Source organism: Simochromis diagramma, unplaced genomic scaffold (assembly GCF_900408965.1).
Source record: "Simochromis diagramma unplaced genomic scaffold, fSimDia1.1 OVJJ01000387.1, whole genome shotgun sequence".
Lineage (NCBI taxonomy): Eukaryota > Metazoa > Chordata > Actinopteri > Cichliformes > Cichlidae > Simochromis > Simochromis diagramma.
In genome coordinates this window covers 4,929,072-4,954,463 of record NW_024387152.1, presented here as the reverse complement: position 1 = coordinate 4,954,463, position 25,392 = coordinate 4,929,072, and the positions used below count along the sequence as shown (strand labels likewise).

The following is a 25,392-nucleotide window of genomic DNA, read 5'->3' as shown; positions in this document are numbered from 1 at the left end:
ATGCTTGACGTCTCAGATCCAATTAATATGCAAATGTAAGTGAGGATTTATTTGTGACATTCTGTATGGGTGAGAGAAAACAAAAAGGCTTCTTAACAGTAACACTAATTGCTGTGACTGATTGTCACATATCATCATTCACTCTGAATCTTCTAAATACCAAAATTCTGATAAAAATTCTCACATGCACGTGGTTAGATATATTCATTTTTCTTTGTTTATTGGTTTGTTATTGCTCTACAGTGCACTGTGTCTTGTTTTGGCATGTTGACAGGAGATGCTTAACCAACCAACAATCTCTTACCCTCTGCAGTCTACATAAAATAAATAAATAAATACGTTCAACACATAAATAATCTTTAACTTGCATTGAGTTTAATGTTATTTTTTTCATTTAATGTTATAAACTAAATCAATTTGATTTTTATACAAGAGCTGTGAACACGTGCAGTACGTTCAAGTAGAGAACGGCGCATTTTTGGTGTATTTTGATTTTTATGACGCACCGTACATTGGACAACAAATTAAAATGCGTTAAGGCTACGGCTACTGTGGTTCCTTCATCTGATTACTCATTACTGCTTTGTAAAACAATACTGTGAAAAGGCTGTACTAGCACAGATGTCACACACACAGACTTTATGGCTTTCACACATCCAATCTCGATTCCCACTGTATGAAAAGCCAGACTCATGCAATTCATCTTTGATGTGGAAAAACCTTCAATCAGTGATGTATTTATCACTGTAAAATAAAATCAATAATGTAACTCAACTATTAAAATCCTTTAATGGATGGAGCAATATACTTAGCTGTTTGCATCATCCTCAAGCTTTAATGCCAGAGGCACTATAGAGAATAGCAGTTGCATTTCAAGAACCGTAAAGCGTGAACGACACCTATTGTTACATATTGCTTTAATGTACAGTAAATATTAAACTGACAAATTTGCCCTATGCAGGACTTTTAAACCAGTGAGCGCTCATCCAGAAATACATTTGTATAACACACGGTAACTGATTTCTTGAACATAACGTAACAGAAAAATTATGTCTGTCTTATATATATATATAAGTATATAAGTGCATCTCTATTTTAAGTACGTCACAAGAATGTGCACCACTGGACAACCCTAAGCAATTTATATATTTCACTGGGTGAAACAATGATTTAGTGCACTCTGATCGAGAAACACATCCGGGGCTGTAAAAACAACAATCAACCACTTTGGATTAAAAGACCATATGTCCTTTAACAACCAAAAAAAAAAAATGCTGACGAGCAATAAGGTAGGCAAAATAAAATGATCCACTGACATTGCCTCTAATGCTTTTAATCTTCTGGTGATATCTTTATAGCTTGCTACGTTGCTTTGTAAGGCAAACAAACCTCCCCGTCTGGCGCGGAGTCAGTTCAAAGGACAGCACTTGGATCCAGATTTTTTGAGTAGCTGCATCACCTGTTACATGGAAATGAAGCTGTCTAGGTTCTTTGCTGTATTTTTAATTGCAGTTTTAGGCTCAGTGAAGGAAATTCAGCTTAGTTTTGCAATTGTTTGGGATTTTATCAAGTTTAGTGAAAACATACAGATCTGGCTATTTGGGCAAATATATTTGTTAAAAAGTTTGCTGTCTGAAATCTGGCGATAGTGCCAAAAATGTCTCGATCGTCGTGTGCTAAATGATTCAAAATGTTACAAACTGCCTGAATGAGAAAAGTGACAGGAGAACAGAAATTGGAATTCCATCCAACAGACCTTATTAATTTATCTAATGTGTCACATTAATGCAAACTTGATGCTGGTACCCTTTTAGCATTTGGTCATTTGTAGTTTTTTTGTAAACAAAAATGTTGTTTCCGTTTGTTCGCTTTCTTTTAATCCAAGCACTTTTCCCGAAAAGTATTTCAAGTATGAAGAAATTTCAGGTATCACGTTGCAAATTTCTTATCCTGCTTCCGGAAGAAGGAAAGTAACATTAGATACTCGGGCCTACAAATCAGCAAAATAACTGTACTGCACGGTACACATCCGCCACTATAGATAGGCCAAGCATATTCATACCCAAAGCTTAACAGGACTCTGCAAAGTCTTGAGCAAACGTATTGCTCGTGTCTGAATCTGTCAGTGTTTGTGTGTGCACTTGATGTCTGTTTGCATGCCGACCTAGCCTCAGATTGCTGTTTGAGGATGTAATTGCTCTGCTCCTCTCCTCCTCGGAGTGGCCCAGGATGGATCTGCGCGGGCTGTTTAGCAGTCAATGGCCGGTGCAGATTGTAAACAGATCTCCCATGAATTGCGGGTTTAGCGGTTTTGTGAGTCTCTAAACAAGGTTCTACCGATAACGCCATTCTCTCCCTGACAAAATCAGCCACTTTGCTGCAAGGGTGTGATTTGAGAGGTGCCAGTCAATGTGATTGACACTATTAATCCCCCACAGGAGCGAAGAGGTGGAGAAAACAAACCATGCCCTTATAGAAAACATGTCCCTGTTTAAATCCTACTTTGGGTAAATATTTCACCTATCCATCTAACTGTGCAGAAGAGTCAAGCATGCGCTGGTAGGTGGGAAAGAGTTTCAACTGCATTGCTGACTAAACCTATGTTTAAAAGAAACAAACAGACAAAAAAAAGTTGCAATCTTAGCATAAGTAACAACTGAACACCCTCAAACACATACATGCACACACACACACAAGCCCCAGTATCTTAAATGATCTGCACAAAACCTATGAGAAGAATATCCAGCGTGTGCTTTCTAGCTCACAAGCTCATCCATGAAACTTAAAACTGAAATGTGAGTGTTTCTCTTTGCTTTCCAAAATCACTCTTGATTTGTATGCTGTCATCCTGATTAAGACCTGAGACAGTTGCACAGCACTGACATACAAAGCACACTGTGGCTTTTCAATTATAAATTAAGCTCTGCTGGCCAGTAGGAAAGCAAGTCATCAAGCATTAAGCACACATATTAATTTTCAAAGAACTAGTGGTAATGGGAACATCTTGGAGACAGTGGCGATGACTTGTCTGAAGCTGACAGGACACTCATATTAAATACTTAACCATAGTGGGCGAAAAAATCCTTTTGTAGACAGTTTTTAAACATGCATGCACCCTTACCCATAATGTACAGTGTCAGTGCGAGAAAGTATTCAACGTGACGTCACAAGTCAACCCATGTCTAAAAACCGAACCGCTGATGGAAAATTTTAATTTCATGGGAAACGCTGCGGGAGCTACGATAAGACTAATAACAGAAGCGAGACAAACACTGCAGAGTCCACCGTGCAGTTTGCAAAGCTTTTTGTTTCCGTGATGTGTTTGACAAAAGTGCAGAAAAAAAAATCACTAATGAAAATTACAATTGCAATTACAGGCCAAACTCTTTGATGTAATCTGGATTGCTTTCAATTATATCATAATATTTCAGCAATTAAATCAAGTATCTTTACAAAAGGCAAAGTGGCCTTCTGGACAGATAGTTCCAGTTAAAACTATAATTCAATAAATAAAGAGGTCCTAGTCACAACGAGTGGTAAAATGTGATACGGGAAATCTGAAAATGCCAGCAAACTTTTTTTTCTAACTTAAGGGGACTAATCATTTAATTAACCAGAGAAAAATCAGTCACCGGATCTGAAACAGCAGCAATTTTCGTTCACCAGTCGACCTGTATGATGGACTAAAAGAATATATGCACTGTGCCAGACTATATGTGCTGTCTGTACATGTGCAAACAAGCCTAGCTGTGAAGTTACCCAGTGCAGTACAAGCAGAACCATGTGATTTCTGCTCCATATTGTAAACAATAACTCTGACTTTTAGACTTTTACCAAAGTATAAACATGCTGTGCAAAAAGCAAAAATGGTACTGAGAGCTTCCTGAGTTTAAGCACTGCCTAATGATAGCGTTTTAAACACATTCAGCAGTCGCATAATTCCAGTAAAGGAACAAAGCTGAAGCAAGCGCACGCGCTCTATCATTTTTTTCCTAACAAACGACGTAAAAATGGTCCATTATAACGAGGAACAAAGAGGATAGACCCCATGTTACAGCCAACCCCTCACTGATGCCCTAGTGACTCGGCCAGCCACTCTCCCAAGGCCTACTCCTTGATTAAATGCATAATCCACTACTCCCCATCCCCAATGATTTAGTGTGCCTTTAAATCAGCTTGCGCACACATAAAAACCTCAAATAAAAATCACCAAGAAAAACCATTGCACTCTAACTGTTCTATTAAAATGATACCCGGCCCAGCCTTTCTTCTCTGCAATAGCGTTTATTCCACATGAATGCATATCTTCATTTTTTTTCATAGGTATGCATATAAAATATTTAAAGTTTAAAATGTCACAGTTGAAACATCAAATGCGGGAGTCTCTTATTAATCAGCAAGGATTGAGGTTCTCTTTTAAGGTTATAACCCTTTGAAAGAGCAAAAATTACATTTTTGACCTTGAAGATGAGACAAACTCATAAACGTAAAATAATTTGCAGTTTAAAGGGGAAAGAGATATCAGTTACCTCAGCCAGCAGTGCTCTGGGTTGTCAGGGGAAGACCAAACAAGTCTCATTTTCATATTTACATCCAAGCTGTTGAGATTAATTTGAAATCACATCAAGAAAAAAAAAAAAGAAAAGAAACAAAACTCAGAGAAAACATCAAAAGGGCCAACTGTCAAAGTTTCAAATCCACGGGGCCCTAGCTATCTCCAGCGTGTGAAACGCAGACTTTTTTCTTGCAGTTTTATTAAATGGTGCATGACATTTTCATTACTCAAGGAAATTAAATTGACTAATTTTCTTACAAGCCCTGTACGTCTGCTATTTTAGGGAGGTGCACAGAAGAGAGCAATTGTTTCAACACCTACACAAAAGAAATGCAAACACGGATGAGCTCGGAGAAGAAAAGTGATTTCAAAGCTTTTAATGAGGAACTTTAGGGTTTTGCTCCTTTTCTTAAAACTGGGTTTTGATCACATCCCCAAGTGCTGATTACTGTTTGTTCATTCATTTTAGAGCCATGTACAGCACGGCGCGCTACAAACTGGAGCCTCCATTTTTCAATATATTGACTCTGAAACAAATTACAGCTTTCCAAAAATAAAAATTAAAAATTAAATAGGATGCATTAAAAAAATCTGGGTCCAGGTTTGAACAAGCAAGAACACACATTTACTTGAATAGGCTGGAGACTTAAATAACAACACGCTGGCATATTTATATATTACACATGCTGATAAAATGATACATCTCAATGTAACTGTAAAGGTGAAACCTTTAACCTGTGGATACAGACTTTAACCAGAATTTGTGCTCATAATCCAAAAATAAGCCATTTGTTTTGTTAACACACAAACATATTCATCATCAAAATGATAACAATCATCATCAAACATGGTGTCACACTAAAGCACGGTTAGGTAGATGGCTCCAGTTTAGTATTAAAGATTTAATCCATAAAGAGGACGCTTTGGTCAAACGCGGCGAGGACGGCTGAGGAAAATATGGAGTCAGCCAGGACCTCGACATTGCCTCTTCTCTGGAGATGAAAAGGCTGATTACCTTCACCTCTCAGGGGTGTAAGCCACATGGCTGACAACATCATTGGAAAATAGACTACTGAGCTCCTCTGGGCCCTATAACAGCTTACATTTAATGTGGGGGGAAAATTCACACTAAAAAGGAGTTGACACCACAGCCATACTTTCATATTGTTGAATGCGTTATGAAGGAAGCCACTTATTCCTTGATGCTGGTTGTGAAACAGTGATGGCTGAAAAGGGATTTTAAAGACTGTGTAGATAATATACTGGCGGCGGGAGTTAAAAAGTGCAGTTTGAGTAATGCAGATTGTTCTCGTTTACTTAAGCTGCATTCCTGCATTCATCTGGAAGATTTTTCCTCATAGCAAGAAAATTCACATTAAAGTTGACCTCAAACGCTCATCCTGCAGCGGAGCCGTCCAGTGAAAGAATCTACAAAGACAAATTTGCTGATTTCCAAAAAGTATTTGCCTAATTTTAAACACAATAACAATTCAAAGACGGAACGAGCGAAAACGAAAACTTTGAAGCCAGAAAAATAATTCAAACCAAACGAGCGAATGTTTTTAAGTTCTCCACAGTGTTTCGGTGACACACTGCGCCATTGGATAAAAAAAAAAAATAGACAATTTAAAAATGATATCCCAGTAATCCTCTGATGAATAAGCTGGAACCCTCTGTGTGACCTCTGTGTTCATCAACAGCAACCACAATTTAGTGGCTGCCTGAACTCTATTTCAAAGGTTACTGAATTAACTTAAAATTACTTACAATGCTATTAAAATGCTGAGCTCTTTTGTTGTGGCTGTAAATTAATTTAAAACCTCAGCAATTTGAAATATTCTGAGACATGTCAGGCGGGTGAAAAAAAGAAAAAGAATGGCAGAAGTTGGGCTTTCTCAATGCTTTTGGCTTGGCAAATGCTTGTCTTGAATGATGAGAAAAAGAAATTGGGCTTAACTAGAAACATATGGTATTCCACTGGAGAGGAAGCCTTCGTAAGAGGATCATGGCTGCGTAATAAAAGGAGACAGGAAAAGGGCACGTGTGGCGGTTTGGGTGGATGAGGAGTTTTTTTAAGGCGAGCTGGAGCCAAAGTCTTTTTTTGAAAGCTGCATTGGTGTCCTACTCAAACCCTCTTGATCAGGACACAGAAAACTGAATTAATAACAGAACACTGCAATACAGACAGAGACCTGGACGCTCGCAGGAAAACAGACAAAGACAGTATCCGTGGAAAAGCCAGGCAGTTACACAAAACAGTCAATTCACAATTTCATCTTTTTTAATTTTCTAATTAAAAACAGTCACACTGGATGTAATGTTTGTACTATAAGCATTTTTTTTAAATTAGGATTTAAATGAATCTTGCTAATGTCGTCAAAAATGTTCTATTAAATTGTCTTACCTTTTAAATGTCAGTGAAACAAATTAACACAATGACAATATTTTTTAATGACCGATCCAATCCCAAGCATTTTCTGGCATTAAATGTTTTTGGCTTTGACCTTTTTGTAGTACCCTGAAAGAAGTTAAAGGCCATTACAATAACAAATATCGCAAATTATTTAAATCTTGTGTACCTAAAAACTGCAATTAATGGAAAGTCCACTTGAGACTGGCTCAAATAGTGAATCGATCCCTCCTCGTGACAACTGTAATCAGGATGAACGCTTATAAAACACACCCCTTTAAATTATATTTAAAGTCATATGTAGCTGAATGGTTCCACCTTCAGTGAAATTGCCCATTTTTTTGTTAAGCCCCATTTTTTGAAGTATTGGATATAATAGTTAGAGGCGGGTCTGACTGAAATTGCACACTCATTGGCTACTGACTTGTGACTGACAACTAGGCAAGTGAGCATAGGGTTTCATACCACAGCAAATTCTCCATTTTGGTATGATGAAGATTTGTAAAACATATAATTTTTTTACTCAGTGTGACCCAAAATGAGTGACTGAGTTCATAAACTCAGCAGGAAAGTGTTTAAAGCAGTCATCACAGAAAGCTGTTTTCCCATAAACTTCTATATGACCAGAAGTGTTTTTCCAATCACAACTATCTGATGGCGTTTTAATAGCATGCAGGTTTAACCCTTTAAGACCTACCATAGAACCAAGTCCGCCAGAGCTTATATTATATTTTTACATGCTGTAGTGCCATTTTTGGGAGCATTTCAAGTTGATATACATCAATACAACCATTATAGCCCAAATTTTAATAATATGTATGCATTAAGTGCATAGTAATTACATAAATTGCAAAAAAGTGCAATAAACTACAAAAAAAATTAAAATAATTTTTGTTTTTTTAACATATATTTGTAGTTAGAGAAATTTAAGAGGCTTATCCCTCAAAACTGTAAATACAAAAAAGTTGCACAAAATAGTTTCCCACCAGAGGAGATTTATTTTAAGTGTCTTCATAGTTTTATTTTTGAAATACACCAATTTTTATATACTGCAGGAAAAACGAAATTAAATATTATAATGCAAATTTGCAAAAAAACAGCATATGCATGAAAATAAACTATTTCCAGCAGTGCAATTTGAGTCCTAAGCATCCCAGAAACGACACAGTAAAGTCATAAAGTCAAACATAACTTTTAAAAACACCAGTATAGGCTCATAAGGTCCTGATGGTAAAAAAAACTACATTTCCGCAAAATGACGTCACTTCCGGTTTCGGGCAGGTCATGGCGGACATGCGATAGTTCGCGCTGATGGACGTAGGAAGTGTTACAAACAGCTGATCGGATCGGCAAAGCGTGTTTCTGGAATATTGTGTTTTTGTTGCTGCAAGTGCTTTTTATGCAGTTTTTGCAAAGCTATATGTGGAAGGAAACTGTGACCGAGGACAAGCTGATGGCGTAAGATGTAAGTACAACTCCTCCGGTTTCATATGCAAAAACAATTATTGCGCTAGCTTACGTGGTTGCAGTGCTACCGGGATTTAAAAATAGTTACGCAAAACGGAGCGTGCCCGCTAAGACCGACTTTACAGGGTTAAGGCAGTTCAGCACTGATGTAAATTCTCAACTCAGGCTTAAGTTTATGTTTTATACTCTCTATGAAAAGTGTTAACCTCACTCTCCAGCAGTATCATCTAAATAAACAAAAATTAATTAATATAAAAATTAATTTTTATACTCCACTAACCAATAGGTGAATCCACAGTGGCTACACTAACAAAAGATTTTTCCTTAGCATTTTGGATTATCAAAGAAAACATTTATGATACTGACACATTTTGTTTAGCAACTCACACCATCTTTCACCACAAATTAAATCCCTATTACGGTATGAACAACCTACACCAACATCACATGGCCTCAGTGTCACAACCACAAAACTTCTGTTTGGTAAAAACAGGAAAAGACCAAAAGGTAATAACTCATTTCTAGACTTTTCATTCCACTCTTTAAAAATCTATTAACCATTTGTGTTTCTGCCTTAACTACTGTTAAACCTACAAATAATTAATTAGCGGCAAATTTGGACACAGTGTTATTGTATTTATATATATTAGTTTATACTAGCAAAAAAACACCCCAAGGTTGGTTTTTGGCCATAATATATAGAAAAATCCAAATAACTGGGATTTATAACCTTTTTAAAAACATAATTGTATGTGTGAAGATGTCCATGCAGTTTTGTTCATGGCCATTAAAGAGCACATAGATATGCATATGCAAACCTATGCTGCAATCATTATATTAAGATATGTTATTGACAATAACAAAAGTCACAATGTCTCAATCTTAATTCGCAATTACACCCAAGCCTTTTTCCAAACGTTGAGAAGTTCCAGTTTGTTATAACACAGTGACATATAACTGGTTTGTCTTTGATGTCAAAACTCCACAACTGGACACATATTTTTGAAAACAGCCATGGCTGTTTTAATGATTAATATCAGTCATGATGCACTACCATGTAAATATCAACAAAAACCTTCATTAGTAGGTCAGTAGCTAAAGGGTCTTGGGCTTTTAGCTTACTGGTGTCTAGTTTGTAGTACTCAGCACTGGGGCATATGTCTGTGCTGTAATCACAACAACAATCTTTTACAGATTGCCCATAATTAGAAAAGCTCCTCTCCAAACCAGCTCCATGTTAAGAGCATGATTGCAGCCAAATTGAGCAGTAATTTGTATGATGTCGATGTGTGCTGTGTGAGGGGAAAAGTCTGATGTTTTAATGCCACTTTTATCAGGCCTGGTTAGCCTGCCTCATTCAAACTAAGCGCATGGACCTTCGGCTGAGACTGGGTAAAGAGCTTCTGTATTGTATCATAGTAAAACAGACATCAAGCTTAAATAAAAGGCTAGAAAAGGCAGAACGGGCATCCACGTTTTCTGTCCTCAGCGACCCCAAGAGACCCATCATGGATGCTAATGGAATCACTTGCCCTACTATTATACAAAAACCTAAACATCACCTGGCTGGCTGTGTGTGAAGGACAGATGCACTCATTATTATTCTGCAATGCTTATCAAGGCCGTGCTACTGCCCAGTTACTGTACCACAGACATGTTAGCAAGTAGTAAGGAAACTGGAAGATTTTGGGTTTTAAAAGTATCTGTAAAACATATTTTGCGATTGCGGTTTCATAAACTTTTCAAAAACGTTGCTCTGTAGAGATAAAACAACAGATGAATGAATAAATGAATGAATGTGTATCTAGATTGATTTTATATAATCTTACAAAATCAATTATGAATCAAAGTTAAGAATTTGAAGATAAGAAAAGGGCAAATAAATATAAAATAATTCTATATTATGTTTAGTGAACACAGTATTAGTACACCTCTGGTAGAAGGTGTTTGCTATTATATAATGAGAAGTATAATATTTAATTATTATGCTACGTCATGCAATGTATTTTTAATTTAAAGCCACATATTACATAACTAAATTCTTTGACAATTACAAAGCTCTGTATAAAAACACTAGGCTATAAAAATACGAAACCCTTTAACAGACTGAAAAGACGGGGCAGTGACAAGCTGCATCAACACAGGCCTGAGAGAATGTCTCCTTCACCCACCATAATTACCACTGCCAATCCAGAGTGATTTTATAATTCCAAAATCATGACACTTCACAAAGACACTGTAATTGCATTAGGATACTCTTTCAGTCTTCAAATGTCTATTCATTCATTTTTTTCAGGACCTGTCCTGAAATATATCTGGGGGGGGGTCTGAAAGCCACCTCATGAGAAGATGAGGAATTTTTCATGAAAACATAAAAATTTCCACTTGAGATCATCACTTGCTCTCTACTCTCTGCTCTCAAAACATCCCAGAATAGTGCAATGACATGGCGTTAGATACTTAGAGCATAATTTTGAAGTCCAAAAGCTAATAATAGTCAATAAGGCGAAACCTCAAGAGTGTCAGATTTACATGGCGTCACAATAGATACAATTTTTTTTTTTAAAAAGAAACTTTTGGATCTATGCTGAGTTGCAGCTTACATCAATGTTTGAGCAGGCTCACAAAATATATGTAGTAAAGACTCTGGACTTGCAGAAAGTAACATTATGATGCCCTGTGTTTTTTCATAAACATGGAATCAATAGTTGATTTATAACCAAAAGATGTTTTGAGATTACTGACATCGGCATTGATCACTCCAGTCGTACCAGTCCATCCTTATGTCCATCCAAGTGGTCATGTGTGCCAATTCTGACCCCCCCCCCCAAAAAACCCTCAAAGTATTCCAGAGAAGTGAGAAAAGGTGAGCTTAGTGGCCGTACAGTGTGACTTTTACCACAAAATGAAATTGGTGCCTTCTGGAAATGCCAAGCTCATGAGAATGGGATGAAACTGTCAGGTCAGGATGGGAAGGTACAGCTGTCACCTATCATTCTAAATGTAAATCTGCTTTAAGTGGACACTTTTTAAAACACATTGTGCTTGTTTAGAGTGGCAGGTTTACATCCACCCATAGCGCTCGGCAGTGTTTTCTCCCTCACTCTAGCCAACAAATTTGTCAGAGCCAGAGGTTACAGTTCACCACTGAGAAAATACATTCATGACAGGCTTAAGTTACTGAGGATGGTGCTGTTTTCTGGTTAGTGACTCCCAGCCAAATGATACCATAGCTGCACAGCTAGATAGTTGCTAAGGTCGTGCAGGCCTAGAGACTGGACGGTGACCCCCTGGAAACATCTGGTTGCTGGGGAAAACTGTATTTTCAAACAATTGACGAGCAGTTGCTGGAATTTGCTGACTGTCTTTAAGGGAAATCAGTCGCAAAGAAGGGTCTCCTCCAAAAACCTCCTGATGATTGATTTGGGCTCAGACAGCCACAGTCTGCACAATAGTTTGCCAGCCAACCGCAGAGTGGTAGTGAAACTGTGAAAAGTGTGACAGTCTCTGTTTCTGGTGTGCATTGCACTCTTCAGTTTCACTACCACTTCCATGCAATTCCATCCAAACTACAGGTGACGTAGCAATCTGCTAGTGATCAAAGAATCACAAGGTTTTTGGTGCAGCATGTTTCTTTGCAATCAATTTCAACTAACCAAAGCAAACAACCTCCGGCAAACAATTGGCAACTGGTTGGGGAATACACATTTTTCCCTTGTGAGCTTTGATCACCAGGTGGTTCACTGACTGTTCTCTAGACCTGCGTGACTGCCTGCGTGGATTTAGCAGATGATTTCACAGTAACTGCCGGTATGCTCTAGCAATTTTTCCATAGCGACTAATAGTTGCCAGGAGTTTGCAAGGAGGTTGCCAATTGGTCCCTAGGCCCATGTGACTGGAAACCATCACTGGAAACAACATGATAAAAAAAAAAAAAACACCCCACTACAGTTGTTTGAAAGGTAGCACACTAAAAGTATGTTTGATGTAATTTCCCAACAGTGGCAAGTTTTACTGGACTATGTTTGTGGCAGACACCAATATACAAGTCATGTGCTTTTTGCTATCATAATGGGTTAAACTTTCTTCACATTTTCACACACTTAAAAAAAGAAAAATGAAATGAAATAGAGGTTGGCTAGTTTTCACAAATGTAAAACTGCATTCCTGTGCAGATGTTTTGCAACTGCTAAATGTTTGTAGCTAGCTAGCATGTATACCTGTATAGGTTCTCACTCATCCAGGTCATTACAGTTTTTTTTTATTATACATTAAAAAAGAAAAAAACCTAAGGAAATCCAGTCGTCTTCTTTTCAAACTCTTAGATCTTACAACGGATGCTAATGCTAACAATCCATTAGAAGTTAGCATTTGTTCTTTTGTTTTTTGCTAATTAATTAGCATATTGCAAGACCCATGCAGTGCAAAGATCACCATGTCACAATAAAACAAATCTTGTTCTTACTGGGCAGAACAGAGATAAAACATCACAACCAGTTACACATGGCACCCACATAAACTGGAATGATCTGACAGTTTGTCAACGAGAACATCTGACATGCTCTGTTCAGGTTCACGTACTGCAAGACCTGTAAAACAGCTTTTCTACAAATAAGAATATTGCTTTCTCTTTCGTTATTTATTATTAATTTCCAGCTAATTCTTGCAAATCAAAAGAAAGAAGAGTCATCTAACAACCAACATGAAAGTTGTGCTTTGTTTTACTGACACAGGTGCAGTGAGCTTCAGATCTCTGTTACATATTACACCGTGGATGCAAACAATCTTCAAGTGCTTGATAAAGTAAGCCCCAACGTTTATCTCTTGAGCCAATCTGCCCATTCGCCTCTTCAGAGTTACGCCTGTCTTGTCATGACTTGTGGTAATGACACGACTATTACATAGCTGCTGCTGGGTAATGAATTTTTACCGTTTTAAAGTTTGTTTTAAATCCAGAGTGTTTGCAGAGGTACTGTATGTATTCAGTTTTGCCCTTCAGGTGTTTATGAAGAAAGACTTGGAGCACCACAACCATTTACAGAACTGGAAGTCTAATCATATCAATGTGAAATACAGTTCTTGGGCATACTGCTTTCTGGCCAAGTGACGGCTTCAGATCTGCTCACTTAAGAAAATTGATGAGATCATTGCCAAAATGGTGCCCTTGACAGACATTGAAATGATAGCAAGCGTTAAGTTTTATGCGATGTAGTTGACTCCAACATAACCATACTACAAGCTCTGATCAACTAGTCAACCCACACGGCACCAGCAGAAAACGGCTGATGTGTTTTCCTCTGTCATGCACAAAAGGCACATTTACTTCGTAAATCAGCCTCTCTTCATTTAAAAAGCAACACTGCTGTGCTAGAAGTTGGCTCTTTATTTACTCCTCCAAGAAGTATCATAAATACAGACACAAAAAGGATTCTAATTGAGAAAACTCCACTTTATTTGATTCATCACTTCAGCAGCCTGATTGTTTTAGATACACAATTGCCACACATTTGGGACTCGAGGAGAGGAAGAGGGAGTGGCAAAATAATATTTAAACAAACAGACAAACATAAAATATTTCTGGATGATGCTAAAATCCCTGCAGAGCACCAAAAGCATGGGGCTTAAAGATTTACTGCAGTCCTCTTATCTTTCATTACTGACAAGTGTGAAAGAGAGGCAAACATATTCTACTTTCTGCATTTCTGTTCTGATCCCAGTCCAACTCGATTAAACATTTGTGTTTCAGAGGATGTGTCAACTTCATTCTCAGAGCACTGCTTGCATTTAGGAGAAAAAAAGGGAGGAAAACTGTCTCAGAAATTAAGTTCTTTAAGACCATCTTCCCCCTCTTCTGTTCTTAATAAAAGATCTGTTTCTTTTTGTTGTTTTTTTTCTCATAAAGCTGTGCAACGTATGAAAGCCCTGGAATGAAAGCCAGTACAATAGCTTTATGAAACAAAGGCAGGAAGGAGATTGAGGGGAAAACAGGGGGAAAATGGCATCATCTCTAAACTTAATGAAACAGCATCCTTTCATTTTTTCTGGTAATTATAATAAAGATGGAAAAACATAATAAACGTCTCCCTGCCCCCACCTGCTAACAGTAATTATAATAGACTCAACAATAAATGGTAAAGCAGCACAGAGCTGCATCTTGGGAATTCTCAGGGGTCTGTGGATTAGCTTGAAAAGCCTGAATGATTAAAATACACTAATTAAAATTTTGTGTTCCTTGGTAACTCGTCTTCCAGGGCCCCTTGTGCTGGCAAAATGGGAATAAATGCGACAAAAGCAAATACTCTTTTGGACCTGAATAAATAAACAAGTCTAATCAACGTAATGTTTTTACAGAGCGAGTTACATAAAAACTTCCTTGATGACCTTTCCTTGCAGCCGTACTTTGCACCCACCAGGACAATAGCAAGTATATTTTGACTATGTTGTTCTAATCAAGCAAGACATGCCAGACAGGTTAGATGTCCTATTATGCTGCTTTTGATTAGGCGGTTCAGCCTCATTGTGACTTCTAATTGTTATTTAGAGAAAGTTTGACATCACTGGACAAATAACTTTGTCAGCTGCTTGAGGCTGAAGAGGGATACTCAAGCTTCTAACTTTTGTACACAAACACAAGAAGAAAAAAACAGCAGTACATTAATGACAATATGTTACAAATCACTGGTTTGGAGACAGTGGAATCAATTTTGCATTTTCAGATTTCTGCACAGCGTCTAGTATTTATCACAAGTGTGATGAGCAAGGCAAGTGCACTTTTGCTATGCACAGTTTAAACACCAGACATGCAGGGCTTTGTCTTTCTCTTACAATGGGTAATATTCAAAAACTGGAAAAATTAAATCATCTTTTTGGGGGGGTTTGGTCTTCCTAAAGAGTCTCCTGCAAATCGGTACTTTGGCTTTTGTAAACTCTGTGCGGTCACTGGTACTTGGCCCCCTTCTGCCAGGGTGTCAAAATAGCACCTCGCTTCGAAAAAACGCTGTAATTCCTGCTGGTATTACCGAAGAGGCTAAAAAGATTCAAAAAGCCTGCTCCCAAATTTAATTACCTTTGCAGTTAACCACAGCTTAGCAGCCAATGACCTGATATTTCCACTGAAGACTAGCTAAGGGGGGATGGATTGGAGACGGACGCACCGAGTGGGCCACAGAGACTGCCATGCGTGGCAATCCAGGGCGGCTCAGAGCCATCCGGTGGGCATACTCATTGCCAGCAAAGGCAACAACAGCACACATGTGGCCCTATCTTCTGTTGGAGTGCAAATTAGATACAGTTGATTAAAATATTGAGTCATTTCACAGTCACTGTTGGGGGAATAAAAAGAGTGTGAGTACTGAAAATGTGCTGTGGTGTGTGTGTGAGAGAGAGAATATTGGTATGAGGAAAAAAAGTAAGAGAGAGAAAAGAGAGCTCTCTTAAATTTGTACATATTTCTCATTTATATAGATTTCCTTTGACAAACATGCCCTTTCCCAAAGGACAACTTTGAAGCGCCCCTGCTCGCAATATCAAAGAATTCTCAGCAATCACTCAGTCCACGTCACGACAGTACATATATAAGTGTTGTGAAGAGCAGCGTGCAGGGTTATATACCGGTGCTCATGAACGGCAGAACGGTATCCAACATTCAACATCGCGTCCACCCTCCCTCCTTTTTTTTTTTTAAACTAAAGAAAGAAAAAAAAGTCCCAAGTTCTTTGTTCACTAAAAAAGTGAATATGATTTGTGTTTTAAAAACTTCTGCCTCGCTGCAATATAACAAAAGAAAATTAACACTTTGGGGTTGCCCTGGTAACCTAATTGCATCACAACACTGCACACAGGAGCCAAAGTAACTGAATTTTGATGAAAAGGCGGTGATAATTTACGGCATTGAGAAATTAGTTGCCGTGGCGACGCGTTAATTACATCTCAAATTAACAATGCAAGTGTAGTGAAATTAAATATAAATCATATTTTCTGCATAAATTACAGGGGTTGATTAGTGCGGGCGCCAGGAGAGAGAGGTTGAGATTCCAAGGGCCTGTCACATCCCCTCCCTCCCTCTCCCTCCTCTCTCTCCCTCTCTCTGTCTTTCCCTCCTCCTATTCCTCAATGCCCCCCCCCCCCCCCCCCTCTCTCCCCCCCTCCTCATCCTGACTGGTTCCCTTAAAGACAGGGACTGGATTAGTATAGCTGGCCTGGCATATTAGTGGATTTGCATGTTTGTGTGTTATCTGTCCACAAACACTTTTGCACATTTTTGCCAGAACACGTGTTGTGTTGTTGCTGTTGTTTGTTATGCAAGTGCATGCGCACAATTGCAATTTTGTACATCTGCGCTGAAACCGTAAATTCTGCATACGTGTGATTGTTGTACGTGCACGCGTGTGTTTGCCTTTGCTTGGTGCTGCAGGGACAATTCAGATCTTTGAATCCATTTTACACTGCTCCATATTGGAAGACCTTCCACCAAATATCCATTTATATGTGTCAAATAAATATCCATCTGCAGTCACACCCAGCCTCATTACCATGATGCTCAGTGAACACTAAAAAAAAAAATCAGATTTCAATTAAGAGAATCCAGTGTATACAAGTTTCAAACGTGTGCAATGTCTACCATATAAAACAAAGCGTCTCGATATCTGAAGAGTGTTTCCCACATGCAACATGCCTGGCTGGCTGACAGGCTATGTGTGTCAGCGGGTGTTTAACTGTTTATCTGAGGTTTGTGTAGATCTAAGAAAGAAAGAAGACACAGAAAGCACAGCAGAGAGGGAAAGTGAGTCTCTCCTCCCCTCGATTCCTCATGTGGCCCAACTTCCCTTTAAGCATCACAAACAAACCTCAGGAGTGATGTCAAGGAGGGAGGGTGATGGTGGGGGTGCTGAGCTGAGAGAGAAAGCTGAGCGCAAACACAACAGCAACAGGAACCAACTTCAGCCATCTAAATTATTCATATACCAGATGGATACGTTTCCCCGGGATTTCACACTAAAACACAGCCATTCAGCTTCCCCGCGCGTCGCCGTGTCTATTCAACGGACGGCGCCGGGAATCAAGATAACTATCACTTTATCTAAATCATTTCATGTCTGATTCATATCAACTTTGAAGAGTGGAAGCCCCTCGACACCGTGATCTCACGTTTGTTCTATTCCACAGGCACAATGAGGGGGGAACATGTTCTCTTTCCTCTATCTTCAAAGATGTAGGCAATGCTATGACCTTGTCTGAAGGATATTATACAAATCAGAGGGTCCTTAGAGACGCGTGTCATGTATATCACCGACTACACCTCGCTCGCTTGATGTGAGCTTGTAGGCAGTCCAAAGGTTCGGGGATTGAAGGAAAAGGCAACATGCAGTAAACTGTACTATTGTTTCAGGTGCTCTCCTTATTTACTTTTCAAACTTGTGTGAAGCTTTCAAGGATAATTTGGGAAAATCTTGAACGTCCAGTTGTTTTTGTTTTGTTATTTGTTATTTTTATGTTATTATACTCCCATGAAATCACAGTTAAATACATCTACAGTGCATACAAAAGGACAAAAAAAAGCATAGCTCTAAAAAAGTACAGCACTAAAAATGAGAAATGAGTTCCTCCAGTTAAATTTTTATTTACTAAACAGGACAGAAAAATTACCTGAAGGAGCAAAACTCATCCAAGTTTGTATAAAGTCTGTGCATTAGTAAAAACCTTCTAATATTTCAAAAGTATTTGATAAAAATAATGATCCTTGGTCTAAACTTTTAGTCACTGCATCACTCATGAAAGGGACTTTCTTCTTCACAAGAGGTCACCGCAGCAGGTAGCTCTGTATGTTTGATATGGCAGATTTATTTTTTTATTTTTTTACACCTGATGCCCTTCCTGTCACACCCCCAAAGGCATTCGTATCTCCTCCCAAGACTGAACCGGGAATCTTTCCCGTGTTAAGCAGTTGTGTAAACCACCAGAGTAAGGAGCCTCTAGTCATAAAATCAGACACTGAAAAAAGGCTTAAATTTCAAAAGCTTTGAAACGTCTTTAACTTTGTATACTTGAATAAAAAGATACAGTATTTACAGCAGTTTAGTGAAAACTAACAGTGTCACATTTTAAATACACTATTAAGTTGGAGATTTAGATTTGGCATGCAACAAAACATTCCCCATTTCCCTGGGTGCAGCTACTAATGGGCAGGAAACTTATCATAAATACCTGCCTAACTAATCCACCCCTATAATAATTACTATGTGCCATTACATTCTACCCCCCACCCGATGTCAACAAATTTAATTTTTAACGCAAACTGTCATGCCTCATTTCATACACAGTAACTTCCTTTGCTGGGACAAGGAGGTTGGGATGACCTCAGTCCCTCGGGGTGCTCCTCTGCTATAGTCATCCATTTGTGAATGAAGATGATGACTTTTAAAAAGGACAAGACATCATTAAGAGAATAAGTAGCCTTTCCAGCAGTCTTTTTTGCAACCCCCCACCACCTGGACGTAATTCCAAAGCCTTAAAACAGAACCGAAAGTGGTTGCGAGTGGGAGGGGTGGCGATTTAATGGTCCAATAATGTCTCAGCCAAAGCATAGTGTCCTCCTAGGGTGGTACAAAAAAAAGTAACGCACTGAGACTGACCAGTTTGTTGATTTAAGAGGCAGTTAAGGATGCTCTGAAAGTGCCCACATCGAGTGAAATAAAGCCCTATATAAGGTGACGCAACACAGCAGCCGAAGTGGATACGCTATCCACACAAACGGATGAATTCTATCAAAATACCACATGTCAGCGTGTGACACTGAAACCAAAGATGGTCAAATGACATTTATTTAAGTGGCACATCTTCTACTGTAGATAGAAAAGGTCAATAAAAACAAGTCGGGGACTGCACTATCAAGCTGTAAAAGATGCCTGTGTCATCTGTCCCTATTTGTCGCTTTTTTTCCGTCCTTTTTCCTCATGCTTCTCCTCTCTTTCAGGTTACCGTCTCTCACAAAATGTTAAGTCTAGCAGCATGGCAGGCTTCGCAGGCGTCGCATCATCAGTCATCCTATGCCTAAACATAGGACGAGCTGCAAGTGCGGCAGGCGCAGCATTACTCGACCCCTATCTTAAATCTGCCACTGTTTGCGTTTACTGGGAAATTGTCAACTAAAGTTTTGAAATCTGAACCAATAAGCCGAATAAAATCAGGTTTTAAATGTGACAGGGTTCGCCTAAATGTCAAATAACCTAGTGTATCAAAAAGAAAAGGCAAGACCTTCCCAACAAGTTTAAATAAACCCTGCAGGATAATGCTGGCTCTCCTGGGGGAACCAAAAGCTGATGGCTTTGAAACAGGAGGGAGGGTATTTTCAGCGGGGCTGCCCAGCATGTGAGATCCTGTATGTCTCACAGCTGATCTTGTTTTATTGAAAGGTTGTTTGAAAGGCCCTGAACCCAAGACACCAGTGGTCATGTTTGTTTGGCTTAAAGAGAAGCAGCATTCAAAAGAGCAGCACAAGTAGTCAGAGTACACAAAGGAAAATGAGATGGGTTAGTGCCCGTAGTCGCTCGGAAATACAGGCAGGGAAGATTTGTAAAAATTAATAAAATGGTCTCAATACAGCTTCAATTACAACCTGCTTCGAATGCGCGCGGCACAAGCCGAGCTTAGCCCTGCACTGTGCAAATAAGTGCCAAAACCAGCGCTGTTATCAGGTAATGGAGTCAGTGGGAGAGAGAGGGCCTTTGTGAACTTGACACTCCCATTAAGCCCCTACTGGAAAGTGCAGTATTTGATCAGGAGATGGGAATTGAGCAAAAATGAACTGAAACTAGATCCCACATGACTTATTTTCCTGTTGGCTCTCAGCTTTAGGTGTCACTCAGACTTAATAAAGCTTTCAGATTTTCATTTTATCACAGAAAATAGACTGGGCAAAAATAAAATCACTCGGTTTTGCCTTAATGGAGCAAAGTAATGGCGAGGTGAAACTGACACAACACATTTTGCCCATAGTAATACCATCAAAATGAAAGCATATTCACTTCTTGAGTTTTCCAAGAATCAATTCAAACTGAATATTGCCCTTTTCCACACACTTTATTTCATAATGGTTCCAACAAATACAGCACTTTGGCAATAGCCTGTCACCTCGGGTGATACCAACACAGCTATTTCAACCTATAGAGTTACAGTATTCTCTAGCCCACACTGAGCCTCCTCCACCAACCTATAACTCTTATTTTATTTCCGCACTTTATACATTAGAGGTACATTACACCCATCCCAGTAGATAGGATGAGTCCACTTTTACACCCAGGTGTTACATTGCAAGGTTAGGTCATTCGGATGGCTATGACCTTTGATGGCTCCATCTTCAATGAAAATTATCTGGCGATCTCCGCATTGACATGCACACGGATGCCCTTGTGCTGTACATTCACACTATGGTGATAAGAGCAATTCACTTGGGAGACATTATGGAAATGTTCATTTGGGAATTACGAATTATAATTAGAATGTATGGCCACATTTCTCTGTCTTAAGTATGGTGGGGTTTGCTTGGTTTTACAGGCACGGCACTAAGAAGCGAGAGCAGGACGTTTCCTGCATCTTTCCTGAACTTTTCCTTTTGCGGAGCGTACGGCTGCTGTGTTTATCATTCAAGTCTTCTTTAGAGAAAGCTTTGCTTTTAAAGAAGTAATTAGACCAAGTAAAGTGAGAGGAAAAATCCAACTCTGAGTCCCGAGTGTTCTGGTAAGCGATTAATTATTCTGAGGAAGACAGATGTTAAATTGTGTATGCCCATCAGCGCTAAGACTTTCTGAAGATTTATCATTCATGTAAATCATGAATAAAATATTTCCTTGTTGCGAGAAAATGCTACATCTGTTTGGCGCATCATTTACTCCCGACTGCAGGAAAATAAGCACACAAATCTGACCTATTAAAGCTCGTTTTTGACACACAGTGGACATTTAAGCGTTTGAGGTATAGAGATTCAAATCTGTATGTTGTTTGCAAACGATTGTATGAATGTGGTCCCAACTGAACCAAACTCTTCTCCTAAGGGGCCTCGTGTATAAGGTAAACTAGTACTGCATGTACACGAAGCTTACGTTTTTATTATCTGCTCAAATGTATGAATAAATAAGCAGAAACTGTGAAGCGAATGGGATGGTGCCATGGGGATCAGGGGACAAGGCAATGGTGGTGGCAGAGGTTGAGCCACAAGCCACCGGGACGGCAGCGTCTCCAATCGCCCCTGGCGACCATCACGTTGCCATGCTCCGGAACAGACAGGCCTGCTCGCACAACAGATGGAACTAATGATGCGAAACAAAAGAGATCATTTCACCGTGGTCCTCTAGGAAGCCACAAAGAGAGGCTTGGAAGTTTGAATGATGGGATCAGGGGACTTGCATGGGGTTAGATATGGATAGCCTTTTTTTTTTTTCCAGGAGGTGCTCAGATGAATAGGAAAAAGGATCTTTGATGTTTGCTACTGAAAGCACCAAGTTTAAAAGGCGACTATGAAAAAAAATAAGAAAAATGGAAATTAATGTTGAAGCTCTGCTGATGATGCCCAGTAGGGATGGGGTATTTCTTTTTTCCTAGATAAATATCAGGTCACATATCAGACATCAGAGCCTCGAGGTAAAATTTTCAATAATGAAGAAGACAGTTGTGAATCTGTAGTTGTAAAAACTTTTTAGCATAACATGTTTAACGGTTCAGTCAGTTTTACAGATAACCTTAACTGCAACTAAACACGGTATTAACCATAAAGTTTTCACTTCCTGGTTGAAACTAAAACTCGTTTCAGGTCAGCTCTTTCTACCGAATACTTGGTGAAGAAAGAAGATTTTTAATTCTAACATTTAAGGTAAATTTTTACAAGAAAATAATATCGAAACTGTCTACCGAACACGGCTTTGTCCTGCCGCTGTGTTAGATAACGGTTATAAACAAACGGCCGTGTCCTGAACAGTCAAAAACAAATCAAATTTGAGCTGAGGACATTTGCATATCCTGAGGGACAGGATTAGATTTAGAGGTCATGTCTTACGAGCCAGTTCTCAACAGATGCCAATGTAATGTTTCTATGTCAAGTACATTCCATTGAAGCCCAGCCTGTTTTCCCAAGTCCGACAGTCAGAGAGAGGGAGCGCTGCTCGCTAAATGCAGAACGTGAACTGAGAGAAGCCAAACACCTTGGGATGGGATTTAACCAGGATGGAACAGAGTAGAGCCCAATCCATGCCCATCCACACATGGAGGGGATCACTGGGAAAAGTTCAGCTCCGACGCTGACACAAACAGCGGAGCAAGGCCTGTATTAGAGTCAGGTTAGCAAAGATAACACTATCAGCCTGATCCCCATGGGTACCAAATGCCGGGCCTTGCTGGCAAATAAAGCTACAGTGTCTTGACTCCTTGGCACATTAGCTCTGATTACAATGACCTTCATTATATCAGCTACCCTTATTACAACACGTAGAAGGCGTCTCTCCCCTGGGCAAAGCACAGTGGGGGAAAGAGTGAAGGAAAGTGTGGAGATTCACTTGTAAGGACTGAGCTATGAAAGCTAAAGCACAGACCTGTGCTGTAGTGCACAATTACCACCTGTGAAAACACTCATAACAGTCACAACTGATGACTAGTCACTTGAAGAGAGTTTGTAGATGTATTATTCAATTCAGATTCAAGTGTACCGCAGTGATCTCCTGGTCACTCAGATATAATGGTACTTGAAACATGAGAACTAATTTAAACTTTTATTTTGAATCTATGATTTTCAAACTCAAAACTCTGAAGAAGCTTTCCAGCAAAATACCAAAAATATGTGGGGTTTTTTTTTACATTACTAAAAATGGATATCTTGACTGAACCACAAACACTGCGTGAGTTTTAATAGATTTCAGGTGTGAATAATAACATGCTTGACTATTCAAGGATTTGCCTACGGAGGCAGCCAACCCCTGCTTAATATGTAACAATGTCGTTAACCTCAATTTCCTGCCTAGTCTGCCCCTCCACAGGCCACATTGTTAGCTTGAGGAAGCTCTTGGCAAAGACTACCGCCGTGGTGGTGACTCTCATTCAGTCTGACCACCCTGCAGATACGGGGATTCTCCCCCGCAGACCTGCTCATCCCTCCTTCAGGCCCCTCACTGTGCAGCTCACCCTCCCTCTTTGTTGGCAGGTGACTCAGAACAACAGATGTTGGCCTGAGAGAGCCGCTACATCGCAATCACCCAGCTCTGCCAACATGCCCAACACGGGATGAGTCGAACTGTGGGGGGTTCTCAGGACCATCCTTTCAGCCAGCAGGGGAGAGGGGGTGGGGGGGTTGTTTATGTGCCGAGATACAAGGAGGTAAAGGAGCGGGCAAATCAGCTTGCTTTGGATTAAGAACAAATCAGCAGATTTTAAGAATCACATCAACACCTGCAGGAGGCGTGGGATACCGAGCACTACGTGACACACACAGTATCGTTTTCAGCCTCTCATTCACATTTTTTTGTCAAAGCATAATTCCTGAGGAAGAATAAAGACATAAAAGCGATATAGCCAAGAGTGCACTTAACAGAATCAGAGTTTAAGCCATGTTGATCCCCTATGACAGTATGTTAAAAAAAAAAAAAGCAAATAAAATTGTAACTTAATTATAGATTTATAATGAGCCACTGCACCACTGCCAAAAACAAGTCCCATACCAAGGCAAACAGGCACCTGCTGAATGCTCTCTGCTCATGGGTTTTCATAGCTTAATTAATCTATGCCTTGGGGTATCATGACTCGAACGTGCTGCTTCTGTGCATGTTTGAGACAATTAAGTTGCTCCAAGAAACAGAGGTGCAACTTTGACATGGAGCAAAGACAGCAATACCGCACATTGCATGACACATTTTGTGTTTTGCGAAAGTCAATTATCCAATAATTTGTTTCCCACTGAAGAAAACAGAAAACTAATGACAAATGTGCGAATTGCCTTTTTTTTTTTTCTTTCTTTTTTTGGTATACAATTGAATTACAAATCACATGGGCCGATCTGTCAAAGACAGGGAGGAAAGCCAGTGGCAGTCTCTTTTTTTACCTATATTTGCTATACCACATAAAAATGGTGCATGAATAAAAGTTAAAGACTCACCTTCCTGTTGAATAATGTCTGCTGAAGACTAATCCGCTGAGGAGTTATCGCCTCTGGCCGATGCTCACTCTACTGCCATCTGATTTCTGTAGATAAACATAAAACAGCTGTTTACATCACATATAGTCCGTTTACATCACATGTAGTTTCTTTGAAATAAGAGATTTAAAGCATTTGCGCAGATTGCAGCAAAGATGCCATTACCAATGTTGCAAATAACAAACTGAATGTAGAGGTTAATATCTTCAAACCACCAAGTCACTCAAATGTGTGAATCTATGGGACAATAAAGTTTATATAAAATGTAGTTTTTTATGTCCAATATACAGTATTTAAAACCAAACTTCTCAAATCAAAATCAACTTCTTTTTCTCTTTTGTGTAGAAACCTCTCTGTGGAGCAGTTTTGCATTCAGCGATGCAGCTGGTTTTGGTAAATAAAGGGGAAACAACTCATTTTATGACGGTCAAACAAAACAAGCACATCAGTACCCCGTTTTCTAAAGGCTTTGGCTCCAGAAGTGAACTTCCCATTCGTTTTCATTTATTGACGAAAATCCTGATGTAAAGAGTTTAAAGGCTTGAAACAAGACAACCAGCTATGAGTGAATCATGACCATAAAAAGATTTGATATGCAGAAAAAATAAAGGGGAAAAAAAAAAAGACCAAGGTGCAAGACTGTTTACATGATTACTTGAAAGGCATTACTCATCCCATAATGCATTGCAAATTCCACAGTATCCAGATTCCACAGTATCTTTAAGCTTTATTGAAAATCAAACCTTATCATTATCATAATGTTTATATGGTTAATAATAGTGTTAAATA

General features: G+C 39.2%; 1 protein-coding gene across 3 annotated transcripts in view; it reads right to left on the bottom strand.

The window, feature by feature from the left end:
* casz1 (castor zinc finger 1) overlaps positions 1–25,392 on the bottom strand; it is a 167,471-nt gene that overhangs the window by 106,474 nt on the left and 35,605 nt on the right. For all 3 annotated transcript variants that reach the window (XM_040047814.1, XM_040047813.1, XM_040047815.1), the window contains one exon: positions 24,565–24,650. The gene's annotated coding sequence lies outside the window, so the exon portion shown is untranslated. The remainder of the gene's footprint in view (positions 1–24,564; positions 24,651–25,392) is intronic.